The 15,362-nt window shown below is 47.4% G+C and overlaps 2 long non-coding RNA genes across 2 annotated transcripts in view; both read left to right on the top strand.

The window, feature by feature from the left end:
- Positions 1-908: 908 nt before the first annotated feature.
- Positions 909-15,362, top strand: part of LOC135913662 (uncharacterized) — a 91,025-nt gene continuing 76,571 nt past the window's right edge. Inside the window, exon 1 of the long non-coding RNA XR_010568089.1 lies at positions 909-1,044. This is a non-coding gene — a long non-coding RNA (uncharacterized lncRNA). The remainder of the gene's footprint in view (positions 1,045-15,362) is intronic.
- LOC135913641 (uncharacterized) lies at positions 4,275-6,359 on the top strand. Its single transcript, XR_010568082.2, has 3 exons — positions 4,275-4,331; positions 5,161-5,299; positions 6,291-6,359. It is a non-coding gene; the product is annotated as an uncharacterized lncRNA (long non-coding RNA).

Raw genomic sequence — 15,362 nt, 5'->3', positions numbered from 1 at the left:
GTATTGGGTGGTCTCTTAGCCTTCCTCTTGCTAGGCTAGGTGTCAGCACCAAGGAAATTATATACTAAAACTTCTGGAGTGGCAGTCGCTGCGACCACCTGCGGGAGCGAGTAAAGCCACCGGCGGCCATGTTGCCGAGGGCAAAAGACGACGGGCCGAGCACATAGGTGGCCGTACAATAGGCACCGGGCGGCCGTGGTAAGGCGCCAGCGACGCGCTGGTGAACAGCGCCGCGGATGGCAGAAGTCAGAGCACTGGCATGTGAAGCAGGCGATAGGACTCGCGGGTTTTAAGGTTTTACGTAGCGGGAAATGCATTTTCGTGCGTCTCCTTTTGAGAAGGGTCGCCACTCGTACGAGGCAGGCCACATTCATGGCAGCAGGTACTACACAAAGAAGAAAAGTAGTGCAAATTGCCTTGCAAATGCATGCCGCCAACAGCCAAGCTCACCGCGGTAACCTAAGACGTGGAGCACCAGCATACATATTCAAGATGTTATTTGCTGTGCACGTTAGCATAGTCGCGTACTTAATCACGTAAATATGGGAAGAAAACAAAAAATCACCGACGAAGTATGAAAAATATATAAAATGCATACCATAGGGTATGCATGATGGGGCCATTCAGTGTGTATGTGCCCCAGAAGCCACCGACCACCTGTCGCTAGTGAAAAAAAAAAACATGAACCTTTTTTGACGTCAACTTGAGTCACTGCAAGTATCACAACATCACACCTAAACGGCGACGTTTACGTAATGTGATTTTTCTTGCAAATGAGGGTCGGTGTCGTCGTTGTGGTTTTTAACACGAATGTGTTTTATGCCGCGGTCCGCGGTTGACTTCCTGTAACGGATGTGACGTAGGCCCCGAGAAGCAAAATAGCTGGCTGGTTGCAACACTACAAATTCTTAGCCAATAGGAAGGCCGAATGCTCATCGAGATGTGCTCATCCACGCCGCGTCGTCTTCTCAGCTTCTGCTTGCCAACCTGTTACATGTTCCATGGCTGCAGGATTGACGCAAAATATGTTTTGACGCCGTAACCGTAAGCTGCGTTTACATGCATGCATGCACTACAAGGGCTTCGCGTTACCTGTACGCTTTCCCTGCAGTTACCTTGCAGCCTCCTTAGCAAGTAGCACCCGAGAATGGCCTTACAGATGTTCACCAGCTGCGCCACAACGTCTGCTCGGCGTCTATTTGGCGTTCGCTCGCTACAATCATCACGTACCATGCTAGAGCGGGATAGTAAATTAATGATGCAGCGTACAATTAGGCTTTTATAGCGTTTTGCATCGTCAACGCATCACCAATTCTAATGCTGTGCCGCCATCTGCTAACTTGAAATCAAGCCATTTTTGCTGCTCGGAGCCGCGGCTGTAGTCCTAGCAGCGTGAAAACAGCCGATTTTAACGATTACGGCAAAACGTACCTAATAATTCGACCTCAGCTTGAGATTAGACTTATCAGTTACAGATATTGCGGCTTGTTTCTTGCTGACAGGGTGGAGAGCCAGTGACACGCTCGAATCCGGATTGAAGCGGGTGGTCGGCACTGTATGGGCGCTGCCATGTTGCTCTAGATGATCATGGTTGGGGTGGCTATTACCGCTACCGGCGGTAACTGCGACAGGAATTCTCCCCATACGACGTGCACGCGCAAACGTCCACACATGTCAGGTATAGCAGTACCGTATCATGTAGTGATCAAAAACGAAACTCTTTAGTGCAAACTCAATAATCAGCCAGTTACGCCCGGAACTATATACCGCTGCGGCGGGATATTACCTGCGTACACCTTGTCCCTTCGGCAGTGCTGCAACCAGCTTGTGAGATGGAGATAGGAGCGGTGAAGCGAAGTACAGCGTCGTGACACTAACGAGCGCCGACGGGCAGCGCTTCGGTAGTCACAGCGCAGCGGAGGCTCCAACGCGGTACAGCCTAGTGTTGACACTACCGCACATGATTTGTCATCCCGCGGCGCCTCGTCGCCTATGGAGGGCAGCTTCAACACGCATCAGCAGTGCTTACACGCCGCCTACTTCTTCGCTCGCGATGGCACCAACTAAGAAAAGCGACGGTCTGCAGCGGCGCAGAAAGGCAACAGCGTCGACGGGCAGATCTCGCTTTGGTCCGGCAAGATACAAGCACGCGTGAAGCAGAATGCCTTCGCGCGTTCGCGGCTCATGCTGCGAACTTTGCCACTCGCATTCCAGAAGCGGAGCGCGTCACAACTCAACTGACAGTCCAAGACACTACGGCCAAACGCACGGACGGACAGACGGACGGACAGACGGACGGACAGACGGATGGACAGACAGACAGACGGATGGACAGACAGACAGACGGATGGACAGACAGACAGACGGACGGACAGACAGACGGACAGACGGACGGACAGACGGATAAACAGACGGACGGACAGACGGACGGACAGACGGACGGACAGACGGATGGACAGACGGATGGACCGACGGACAGACGGACGGACAGACGGATGGACAGACGGATGGACAGACGGATGGACGGACAGACGGACGGACAGATGGACGGATGGACAGACGGATGGACAGACGGATGGACAGACAGACAGACAGACAGACAGACAGACAGACAGACAGACAGACAGACAGACAGACAGACAGACAGACAGACAGACAGACAGACAGACAGACAGACAGACAGAGAACTTTAATTACAAGGTCCTGAGAAGCTTTGCCCTAGGCCAGAGCTGCGGGCCGCTCCCACGTGGGGACCGGTAGGCCGAGCCTAACCGCCGCATCGTGGGCTCTTTGACAGCATCGGACGAAAATGCTCGCACCGTCGCCGAAGCGACTCGACGCCGCTCGCCAAGCAAACCTGCAACGCCGTCGCCGACGTGGAAATCGCGCGACTTTCGCTGCAGCTGACCGCGAGTTCACGAAGCAATCATTTGAAATAGCTTCTGTGAAGACAACGTTTCACTTTCGTGTTCTACCGATTCCTATGAAAGAGGGATTATAAAAAAACTTTTTCCGACTCTCAAAAAGGCGCGTTCTTGCAAAATATATGTAACCTTCAATATCCCGTTTGTGCTCTTTAAGGGTTTTGCATGGAAGATACTGCTAAAAGACTTTCGCTGCTAGCGAAGCGGTGCGCGAAGAATTTCTGATTTTCTCGTTAAGCATACAATGACAAAAGTATTTGACAGAACATTGCATTAGATTGCCAGAGTGACTGCGGTGGCTACGAGCGATAACATGAAGGCTTGCGGGCGTATTATTTGCGTCTACTAACAGTTCACGTACGCCAGCTAAGTAGTACGGAGGATGTTCGAACCGTACGCATGCTGCAGTAGAGAACCGTTTTATAGAACGGAATGACCTGTATAACGAAGGAGTATCTCTCTGCAAGCTGTACGCTGCGTGACCTTTAGAATGTGGTGTCTTGTATAATGAAGGATTTCGAACGCCCGAAGCATTTCGTCGTAAAGACGTTCAACTGGGGCCGTATTCTGTAGCGGTTCCTTTGGGAACCGGTTCCTTTTGGCTGTTGCCATTGGTCGGCGCTTCGATGTCGTCATCCCTGGTGGGCGGGACGACAAATTTTGATGACGTCACACAGGTTGCCAATCTTCTGGAAAGGAACCGGTTCCCTGCTAGGAGCGGAACCGCGGAGAAGTGGTTCGTTTGAGAGTCGCGCGCGGGGGCGAGCATGATGTCGAGGGTTGCTAGGGCAACCGTGGCCGCCGGTTAACCTCGCGCCAGCTGACGAGCCGGCACCTAGACGAGACGAGACAGAGACGGCAATGGCGGCTCCTTTGGTTGTGTTGCTGGCGAGTGCCGAAAGACAACGACGCGACGAGAGGCAACGACGCGACGCGTTCGGCATGGCCGAAGAAGAGTTTCGAAGGCATTTTAGTCTCTCCAAAGACATAGTGCGACGTCTTTGCGATGAGCTGGAAGGACATCTCGGACCTCAAAGATTGCGTAGTGTCGACACTACGATGAAAGTGCTGTGCGCGCTGCGGTTTTTTGCCACCGGGAGCTTTCAACAGTGCGTCGGGAATGAAGAAGCGATTGCACTGTCGTAGCCTTCGGTCAGCCGGATCATTACAGCCGTCGCCAAGGCCATTACGGTTGTGGGCAAGGAAAAAGGATGGGTTAGATTCCCATCCACGGCGCAACAGAAAACCGCCGTCAAGGAAGGCTTTCTTAGCCGTGGAAAAATTCCAGGAGTTCTAGGATGTGTGGACGGGAGTCTGATAGCCATCGTTCGCCCTAAGAAGCTCGGCCACGGCGAAACGGAATCGTACTGGAGCCGTAAAGGGTATTACACCCTCAACTGCATGGTCGTGAGTATTGTTCATTGACAAACATTTTCGATATGTGTTTGCGCGAGTGCACGTTGTAAAAAACTTCGTTTCGTTATTTTTCATCAATACTTGCGTTCCTATTAGAGAAAGTAGCGTTTGTGTTGTATGTGTAATGACGACTTTGATCTTTGCACAGAACACGGCCGCACTTTTTCAGTGCTCTCCAATCACAGTTGAATAGCCTTTTCGATGCTACAATGTAAACACATTACGCGCGACTTAAACCGGAATAGACGCCGTAGCAGTGAAGGGAGTCTTCGTCTGCGAGCGATCCTAACAGAAGACGAGCCCTTGTGATTCTTATTCGACGTAAAACTAAAGCATTGTGGCCAACAGACTGTAAACGCGAAAAGGAGCATCCCATCAATGAAAATGGTATGAGGGAGAATGAGAATGTGTCGACACCCATTTGCTCTAGCTGTCAATACGGCACATGCTGTTTCCGCGTTCTTTTGCTTGTAACAGGCACTTTGTCTGAAAAAACAAAACACAGGTGGCACTCTTTAGCAGAATCTTATACAATATGGACGGAAGAAACCGAAGGAATTATTTTGCACATTGTGTTGTTACCGTATGCCATACATGAGCATGTGAACATATGCCAACATTGCATTTGTAGGTTAAGATGACATTGTTATCATGCTGATCATTAGTTCAACTGCCTACTGCGTATGTTGATATCTCCTTTTCTGTAATTGTGTTCACTGACTGAACAGTAACTGATTGGCAAGTAGTGTTGTAAGCAAAAGGTTGTGCCAGATATTTGTTGCAGTGGCACTGACACCTTCTCTTTGCTTTCCCTTATGAGGTGTGCGACGCGAAGCTGAATATCCTGGAAATTGACCCACGGTTTCCGGGATCGTGCCACGATTCTTTCGTCTGGAGGCATTCTGCATTTCGCCGCCGCCTCACTCGTGGCCTGTTACTTCATGGAGAAGTCTTGCTTGGTAAGTGCACCTAAAGTAGCGGTGCTTCTTCCACATGTAAAACATACACCGTCAAATAGTTTTGCATCCTAGCAAGCTTTAAGAAAGCGTGATTTGCTAGAAATGTGTTGTGAATGCAGCAGTACCTAATGAACCTGCATCGACTATCGAGAGAAACAAGTCTCTCTTAAAAGGCAGATATTTATACCAGCATGTATACAACAGCTGACATGTTATGCTGTTTATTTATTAATTTCAATACACTGAATGCCATGTGGAGCGCTACAGGCAGGGGTGGAATTCTACAGAACACGTCGAAATGGCAGTTTTCAAGTATAGTGGAAAAGGGTTGGTGACAATGGACTCGGGGACCTGGTCCCTGTCCTTGGAACAAATGAATAAGCGTGTGCATGAAACTTTCGGCATCGACGTTAGTGATCGGTGTAGTATATATTGTAGAATGGTGCAAGTTGCGCTATTTTGCTTTGCGTCCCAATGTGTGCGATTTTTTTTGTTACAGCGACTTGTGGTGCTGGAGTGATTAGAAAGGATCAAACGTGTAGCTCGATTTTGGGTACCTTCATGAGAAGAGGTACGAAAGGTAGAGCAAGGATCCCAGATACTGGCAGCATATTCGAGAGTAGACCTTAGAAGTGTTTTATAAAATAACACTTCTGAAGAGAGAAGAGCTAATAAGTTTTAGTGGAAGATGTACGTTTAGGGAGGGGCAAATGGGATGAACGGAGCAGAAAACCACGAGTATGAAATAAATATTACATGTCCAACTTAACCTGAGAACGAGATTTGCAGCCAAGACAACAGGTGAAATTGGGCTTTTCTTTAAAATGAGTTGAACTTTCTTTACAACTTTCCGGGAAGGTCAATGTTTGATAGATATTGCAACAATAAATCCAAGACCCGCTCCTGTTGTAAAAGGGCCCTGGCGTAGACTGTGTTCTTGCATTGTGCCTTAATGTATCCATTTCGTTCACTGACATGCAACACTTTACAGGGGACTCTGGGTACCCGCTAGAGCCATGGATCACGACTCCTGTGCCTGGTCACCCAAATCGCCTCACGGCAGAGGGGTGCTATAATGAGGCACACGCATCAATGCGAAATGCCGTTGAGCGGTGCACAGGAGTCGTCAAGAGCCGCTTCCGATGCCTGCAGAGGTATCGGGTGCTCCGCTACTCACCTCGGAAAGCAGCCACTATTGTTGCAGCTTGTGCAGCGCTGCATAACCTCTGCCTTGCAGCAGGCGTGCCTCTGCCAGATGACCCAGATGACAACGGTGCACATGACGACAGCGCACAGGGGCCAGCCCAGGCACAAGTGCCGCTTCAAGTACAGGTGCCGCCGCAGGCGCACCCTTTACAGCCTTCTCGAGCTTTGTTTCAAAGAGGCCGTGCGGTGCGCGAATCCATAGTTGGTGTGTTTCGGCTGCCCAGAAATTTGCTCATTGCCTACCTGCAAAGTGTGCGCCGGCGCATTCGCTGGCAAATGAGGCGGAGACATGTGCTGGTATAACATGTTTTATTTTTCTTTTCATGAAGTAAATAGGCCGTGCACTTCAACATAACACATTGCGTGTGCTCACATGTGGCTAATCGTAGTATGCTGCATACTGCGGTAGTGAAAAGCACATGATTTGTCTATGTTGAGCATGACAGATACACATGCAGTGACAAATAACCATGTGCCATTATGTTACTCCTTTGCTTTGTTCACTGTGCTTTTGAATATTGTCTCGCCAGGGAATTTTCTTTAAATAAAGGTTATTTCCAAGGTGAATGGCAACCAATCTTGCATTGTTGAATATTGCTTTGCGATGCCTATTTTACTGTGCAGTATGCATTGTTCCAAAGCTGAAGGTGTCTGTTCATGTGTGACACACAAGCACAGCACAAGTTACACAGCAACTGAAATGTCGTTCAGAGCAATCTGTATAGCACATATTGAAACGTATAGCAACAAGCGAGACATGCCAAGCACTTTTTGGAGCAGGATTTCTTTAAATAGCAGACACTCATGCTTCCTACTGCTTTGTTTAAACTCAAGAGTTGCTTCAACATTGCATTTCTTGCACGCATGATTTCACATAATGCTCGTAATTGCTGCTTAACAAGGTGCAACTACGCTATAACACAATATAAACAAAATCATGACAATGAAACATTTCTTTATTTTATTCATTGGGTACCTGCTTCGCCATTCAGGCATTACAACAGGGAGGGTACAACTCATACAAATAGACACTCAAAATTACATTCATAAAGCATGGAAGAAATCATCATTTGAACAAATACAGACAATGTCAGGTGGTAGAGTATTTCAATCCCTTATAGTACGAACATAGAAAGAGTAGCGGAAAGCGTCGCTTTTAACCCTCTATTGCATGGCGTCCCATACATACCAGTTACCATTCTTTTTTGCGTGTGTGAGATTCCCAGTTGAGAATGTGATACCATCAGAGTAAATCTCATAGTTATGTGCACTTATTATGGGCAAATGCTGCCATCTCTTGAGCGATACGCAAAACAGAGGTGAAGTAGATTTTGGGATGCGACGTGAAACTCTGAGGGGGCAAACACGAGCAATTGGTTTTTTTTTTTCTCTGAAAATTTCGACCGCAGAAACATAGAAAAATTATTTTGGCATATTTTTTGGTCTCGTCAATTCAAGGCAGTTACTAGTTTTCTCAATTTTGCCTGCAAGTACAGCAGAGAAACCGAAATCGGTGTGTGCCATATTTGGCACAGTATGAACTTGAAATACAAAATATGGTAACGTGCTGCCATCTGTTCAATAGCCCGAAGTTGCAGGTTACTCTATCACAAGATGGAATTTTGACGATCGGTACAGTAAGGGCGAATTGCCTACCAAACAGCCGCCTGAAAAGCGAAAAGGAACTGAAATGTAAAGGACGTGGTGCTTCAGAGGCACTCACAAGCGCGATAGATGACGTGGAGTTATCGTGTGTGCATTGATGCGATAACCGCGCCGTGACATTTCTGTCGAGCTTTGTTGGGAGAGATCCAGTCCAAAAGACTAAGCGCTGGTTTACCTCCGCCAAGGTGTTTCGCGAAATTGATTGCCCCAGCGTAGTAAAGGTCCATAACAGGCACATGGGTGGTGCTGACCTGCTGCACTCACTGTTTGGACTTTACTGCATACATATCAGAGGTCGAAGAAATGGCACTTTCGAATTTTTACGCCTATGCTAGACTTATCGGTAGTGACAGCATGGGTATTGTACAGGAGGGTGCACGAGCAGCTTAGGAGGAGACAAGTACTACCGCTGGCTCATTTAAAAGCAGAAATTGCAGAATGCCTTACCTCGCATAACAAGTGCCTACCCAACTAACGACCAGGAAGGACTTCTAGTCAGCACATCGAATTCCAGGTTCAAGTCAAAAAAGCACAGGGACCAGCGGCCGCAATGCCACCCAAAGACGATTGATCTGACCAAGTCGGCCACTGGCCAGAATTTGACGAGAAGAAACAAAGATGTAAGCGGCCACCTTGCACAAAGAAGTCATTGGTAAGATAGAGGAAGTGCAACATTCATCTGTGCCTGAACGCAGCAAACAACTGTTTCATTTCATTCCCCACATCGCACTTTTTTAAAAAGACCACCGTCCGTGAAGCTTTGTTTTCCGCCCATGGCAGCAAGAGCGCTCAGCCATCTTCATGGTGTGCCATATCTGGCACAAAGCTTTATCTTTATTATTACAGTTGTGTATGTTCATTCAATCAATAATGAAAGCTGAAAAAATGACTTTTCATAATTCATGCAATAGAGGGTCAAAGGAATCTCACATATTTTTAATTTGTGATCTCGCCTTTTAGAAACGTGGGCGGCTGAAAATACAATTACCTGGCTATCCCCGTATTAGAGTGGTATATGTTATGAAGAAATTTTAATCTGAGGTTTCGGCGACGGTGTTCCAGAAGATGCCAATTTAATGCTTTTTTGCTTTCTGTCATGCTAAGCATCCTGTCATAATTGCCAAGGACAAACCGAACTGCCCTGTTCTGCACTTTTTCTCGTTTATCTACAAGTTCTGTAGTATATGGATCCCAGCAAACACACGCATACTCTAGTGTACTGCGCACATGTGTGAAATACAGTTGCTCCCTAAGTTTCTGTGGCAAGCTACTAAAGTTACGTTTCAAGAAACCCAATGCTCCGACAGCCTTGTTCCTAACATGAGTAGCGTGTCTGTTCCACCTTAGATCAGCAGAAAAAAATAACCTAAGTATTTATATTCTGACACTTGTTCAAGAGTAGCATTATTTATAGTGTTACGATTGCTGTCATATGAGCGCTTCCCGGTAAGGGTGACGTGGACACTCTTTTGCTCATTCAGTGACATTTTCCATTTTTCACACCATGTGGCAATCAAATCCAAATCATGCTGTAGTGCTTGTTGGTCAGATTCGCTGTTGATGACCTTATATACTATACAGTCATCTGCAAACATTCTAAATATTTATTTATTTATTTACGTGTACCTAACATGCCTTTGAGAAGGCATAGTGTAAGGGGGAAACACGGTAACATATTAGTATGGAATCGGGAAAGAAATAAACATCAGCATAATGAAAGGAGTGCACACAGAACATGGAAAATTAATACATTAGCAAATACAATATGTAGAGCAATAACAATAAATGGTAAACAACAACATAATACCATAATAACATTGTAAACGTTTTTACATGTTATACAGTAGTAAGTATTGTAAAAAAATTGGTAGCGCTGAAATTCTTTAACTTGTAGAAAAAAATGCAAGTAAATTACAAAAGACATGACGTGTTTAGACGGTTGAAACGGCAGATTGATTGCTTAGCAGATTGCGAAATGCAGTGTGTTTAGATTGGCATGCAATGGTATCTGGTAGCGCGTTCCATAAACGGACCGCACGGGGCAAAGTTGAAAAATTAAAAGCGTGTGTGTTGCCATAAATTACGGTGTAGCTGAACTGATTGTTCAGTCGTTGTGACGTCGAGGATGCTTCTTTCAGGTTTGATAAGGTTAGGCCAACTGTGTGAACAAATCTGTGAAATAATAATCGTATAGAAGATGATATATTGTTCGGCAAGTCGTTAATGTAAATTAAAAAGAGGAGAGGCCCAAGTACACTGCCTTGAGGTACACCAGAGGTGACGACAGAGAGGCCAGAGGAAAAGTTAGCAACAACAGAGAACTGTTCGCGATTAGTAAGAAAATTACGAATCCATGATAGGGTTAGTGAGTTGAGTTTAATTGCTGAGAGCTTTGATATCAGGTGACTATGGGCTACACGATCGAATGCTTTCGAGAAATCCAAAAAGATGCAGTCAATTTGTTTATTACTGTTCATATGAAAGTGTAAGTCTGACGTGAATTCTAGTAGTTAGGTTTCGCAAGAAAATCCTTTTTGGAAACCATGCTGTAAATGGTGATGTAATGCCCGAAGTGGTGCCATGAATGTGACTTCTGGGGTACCCCAGAAGTAAAAGGTACGTATTCAGAGGAACATCCGTTGAGAGCCACAGACATCTGTCTTGAGCGAAGATACTGGGCAATCCATGCGATAACCTTCTCGACCAATTTGTAAAGTCAAAGTTTAGCGATCAGTAGACTATGCGTAACGACGTCAAAAGCTTTTTTGAAATACAGAAACATACAATCAACAATTTGTTTCTTGTCGACTGCTGAGACTAGCTCATGAGTGAATGCAAGCAATTGTGCCGTACACGAAAAACCCTGCCGAAACCCATGCTGACTAGGATGAAGAAGGTTATTGTTATCAAGATGAGACATGATGCAGGTATACACATTTGCCATAACCTTACATACATAAAATGCTAGTTAAGGATACTGGTCCGTAATTCTCAACTCTGTTCCTCTGTCCACTCTTATGAATTGGCACCACTCGCGCTAGTTTCCAATCACCAGGAACAACGCTGTTATTTAAGAAATTTTGAAATAAGCGACAGAAGTACAAAGATGCTCGAGCAATTTATAAGGAATGATGTAGGGATATCATCCGGACCACACACTTTTGTTCGTTTCAAACTCTGTAATAATCGCTCGATGCTCGTCACACTAAATACAACCTCAGACATTTCGCCGGCTCCGACCGGAAAATCAACTCTATTAACCGCACTAATGTTTGAATGAGTAGACTGAAATACTGATGAAAGCTATTTAACAAAAATGTCGACCTTACTTGACGCAAGCGATAGTAAATAGCTTGACGATTTCCACTCAAGCTCGGGCCATCTTCTGAGCGGCAACACTAGCGCGCGACCACACATCAGTTATAACGGCTGTGACTGAGCGAATCGCGACAGCACGTCGACTTGGCGTTGACCTATTGAAACCCATGCGCCTGATGTTCACCTCTTCGGCGGGCTCAAAGAACGGCGGGCAGACTCCGATGGCGCTCGCCCGCCCTCGCGGTCCGGGCAGGCCGCCTCCTCCGGTTCCTCTGTGATTAACACGTTTGTTAGAATATGGTGCGCAAAAGCTCCGTCAGCGAGTGAGCTTACCTGGCTGCATCACGGCGGGCGTTATACACGTCTTTCTTCCACACGCCGCGCCATTGGGCTGCAGTTTTCACTGCCGGGCCCTCAGCGTTCAGCAAGGCAGTCACTTGCTGCTCCTCCTTGCGCGCCGCCGTCAGCTGTTGACCCAGCACACACGACGCCTTCGCAAGGTAGGGGTGCTCTTCAACAAATGACACGAGTATATCGCGTTGCCTCGCTGAAACATGAGGACCCAGCCGCCTAACCTTCCGCGAGGACATCGTTTTCGATCCGCGGCGCGCAAACTGGCAAGTCCAAAACGTAAACAAAGCGAGGCAACTTGTTTGCATAACGTATGGCACACCACCTAGCGACTAAATAAGAAAGCAACACAAATAAACTTACAACTCCCAATAGCGGTCTGCACCGCAAGCTCACATTTATTACTGAAAATATATTTGCAAGTGTTTTATACAAACCAATGTTTTTTATCAAACCAGCAACATCCTTCAATTGCTATATCGTCCCCCAAGTACAAACAAAAATGATGACGTGATCGTCCGGCAGACCGCCGCTCGTTGATTGATTCCCCTCACGCCGCCCCGTTCCACTCTTTCTCCGAGTTACGTAATCCAGACGTAACAGCCAAAAGGAACCGGTTCCCAAAGGAACCGCTACAGAATACGGCCCCTGTATTACACTTCTTTGACACGACTGGCACGTATACCTCACGTCAGCACGAGCTAGAGAGCATTCGTGTGCCCTCTAGCTTCCATTCGGCCAATACAATTTCTATGACTTTCTTCCTTATGTCACGACTGGGAACGTATAAGTTTGCCCCACTCTCGCCTCCTGGCACCTAACGCTATGGGACAATGTGCTAAACTGCACCCTCACCTTCAGGGTCGGCTCTCATTCCCCAGTCCTTTCCCTGTAGCTGAACGCTGCGAAGATGATGCGACACATTGTACCGCCTTCGCTTTCGACGCAGGTTGTACCATTTCTTCCTGGAGTAAGAAAGATCGCCGGAGATTACGATACTCCCTACCGCGAAATCTGTGCGGGTTTTTATTTCACGATATATTGGCTGGCGCGGACAATATGTCTCAATGGACCCATTGCAAACGGAGCGAAATGCGGCGCGACTGCCTCGCTAATCGAGAGCTCGCGAGAGGCAGCGCGTGGGTGAGGCGTGGGCGCGATTCACAGCAGCCGCTGCAGACAAACCTCCGCTCACGCAATGCTTTGCTTCCATATATGCTATCGCTCGGCGCGCTCTCCACATGCCATCGGCGAACAGAGCACGGCGCGCTATTCTGGCGCCATCTCGTAGCGGTCGTGGCCGCAGAGCCCGTCTTGCGCGGTACTACACTTTTCTTCTCACGCTTTCGCCATACCCTCCTCCTCCTCCTGGTTCAGCTGCACCCTCCCCCTCCGCTTTCTTCCTCGCACTCTCTTCGCTATCGCCGTCTTTCATACCCCGCTGCGTTCCGCGTTCGTTCTTTCATCCTTCGCTGTGCTCGTTCACTTGGTTACACCGATGGTCAAAGCAGGAACGGGTGCCTGAGAGCTGTGCTCTAAAATTATGGACAAAGAAAGAAAACATACGCTCTGTGAGCTGTTTCATGTGTCACACGTGCGAGCTTCTTCGTCGATCGCACGTGTGTTGGTAAGTTCCCGTTCTCTGTCCATTACAATTATATTTATCTTTACAATGCTTCGTCATTTTTAATGTCTTAGAAACTAGCCCAATTGCCAGTCATGGTCCAGTTCACGCATCTTAGCGCGACGACAGACGCCGGTGGCGTTAAGTGTGTACATGCCGGTGCGGTCGCCGTCGATGCACGTGCAACCAGTCATGTACCGGATGCAACTAGAGCTGGGAAGTGCGAGGAAGGAAGATACACCCTTAAAGGAAGACCGATGCACTGATAAGACGGCAAAGTGGCGACTACAAATCTGAGTGTTCGCCTTCGCAGTCCAAGCTCCGGAGCCGTTACAGCTGCGGAGGCGAGGACAAGCAATAACCATGGGACACGAAGCTCTTGAGTATGACCGGCTCCTTTATGAATGTTCGAACTACTATACCATAGCAAAGTGGTGTTGGAAATGGACAGTGCTCTGCGACTGAAACGCAATATTTGGAGCGCGCGGCTGCCACCGTCTTTCAGCCGATGGAAGACGTCGCAATGCGCCACAAAGGTTCTCGCTCTCACTGTATACCATGATGCATCAGCCCGGTGTCCGCGGCGCATGTAGTCGGTGCAAAAAGCACCGGCGACCATGCGCTTCAAGTATCGCGTCTCGGTTGCTCAGCACTGCTCGCGTACCGTTGCCTACAGACCACGCATATCCAGTCTTTCCGCCGCTCCATCTGGTGAAGCCGCGATAAAAAAACGAATGAAGTGAATGACCTAACCAGTTTTATACTTGCTACAGTCACTGTTCGCGCACCCAAAAAACACATGTTTGATCAGATTTGGTTTCACGGGGTATTTCGGCAACGTAAAACAAAAAAAAAACGAGGAACGTATTAAATTAACGGGGCTGGCGGCAGAGCCTGCCGAGTCCGGCCGTCACATGCCATTCATTAGTGGTGCCGCCGCATGAAGGCCCCACCGGTCCAAACTCAACCTGCGCCCGGTGCTGAGTGTGTTTTCGGCTCTTCGATCAAAAAAGTGCACCAGAATATGTTTGGTTGCATTACATAAATATTTTACTTGCGATGAGACAATCTAGTTACAGTGCTATATGATAGCCAATTTATTTTTTGTGTGCATGAAAACATTTTAATAATTAGCTTCTTTTAATGGGTAAGTATACATTGGCGAGTACCCAGGTTCGTCAGGTAACTGTGATGCCATTTATCTGCACAAAAAGTCGCAATTTGTTAAGTTAAGACATCTAATCGTTTGAATAGTGTAAATGCACTTGAAGCGTAGCTTTTAAGCCAATAACGCGCTTTTGGGCGGATACAAGGCTTTGCACTTCTCGCGTGACAGAGCTGGAATACCCGAAAAAGAATGCTTACGCGATAATATACTTGAAATTCAAAGTGCATCCACAGCTGCTTACTAGTTCCTCCTAGTACATAATACTCCATAAATAAACGCCCATCTGCTTAAGGCATTTTACAAGCGGACATATTGCGGTAGGTAGAATGAGACCGCGCGCATATTTGAGCACAACTCGAGCGTGTTGCAAGCTAGCGGTGAAATGCGAGTCCAACCACGCGCAGCGAAGCGCCAATGAGTATTTAAGGCGTAAATTTAACATCAAGACACGTGTAATGTAGTACATCGTGTACGTGCACCTTCCCGATAGTTTCCAACTGAAGAAGACGCACATCATACAGGCGGCCTTAAGCAAACAAAGAGAAAGGTGTACTTACAGGTGAAATGTTATTCCTGGCGTCTTAAGGCGATATATGTACAGGGTCGTCCTTTTTGAAAGGGAACACGCGAGCGCGTGGCCTGTGCTCTGCGGCGGCTGCGTAGAGCGCCGGTCAGTGGCAGCCAGAGGAAGCACGTCCGCTTTTGGCGTCATCTATTGACGGTCAGAATGA

This window comes from Dermacentor albipictus, chromosome 6 (genome assembly GCF_038994185.2).
Source record: "Dermacentor albipictus isolate Rhodes 1998 colony chromosome 6, USDA_Dalb.pri_finalv2, whole genome shotgun sequence".
Taxonomy (NCBI): domain Eukaryota; kingdom Metazoa; phylum Arthropoda; class Arachnida; order Ixodida; family Ixodidae; genus Dermacentor; species Dermacentor albipictus.
Note: the sequence above shows the minus strand (reverse complement) of the source record. Positions and strands in the feature narration are given on the sequence as shown.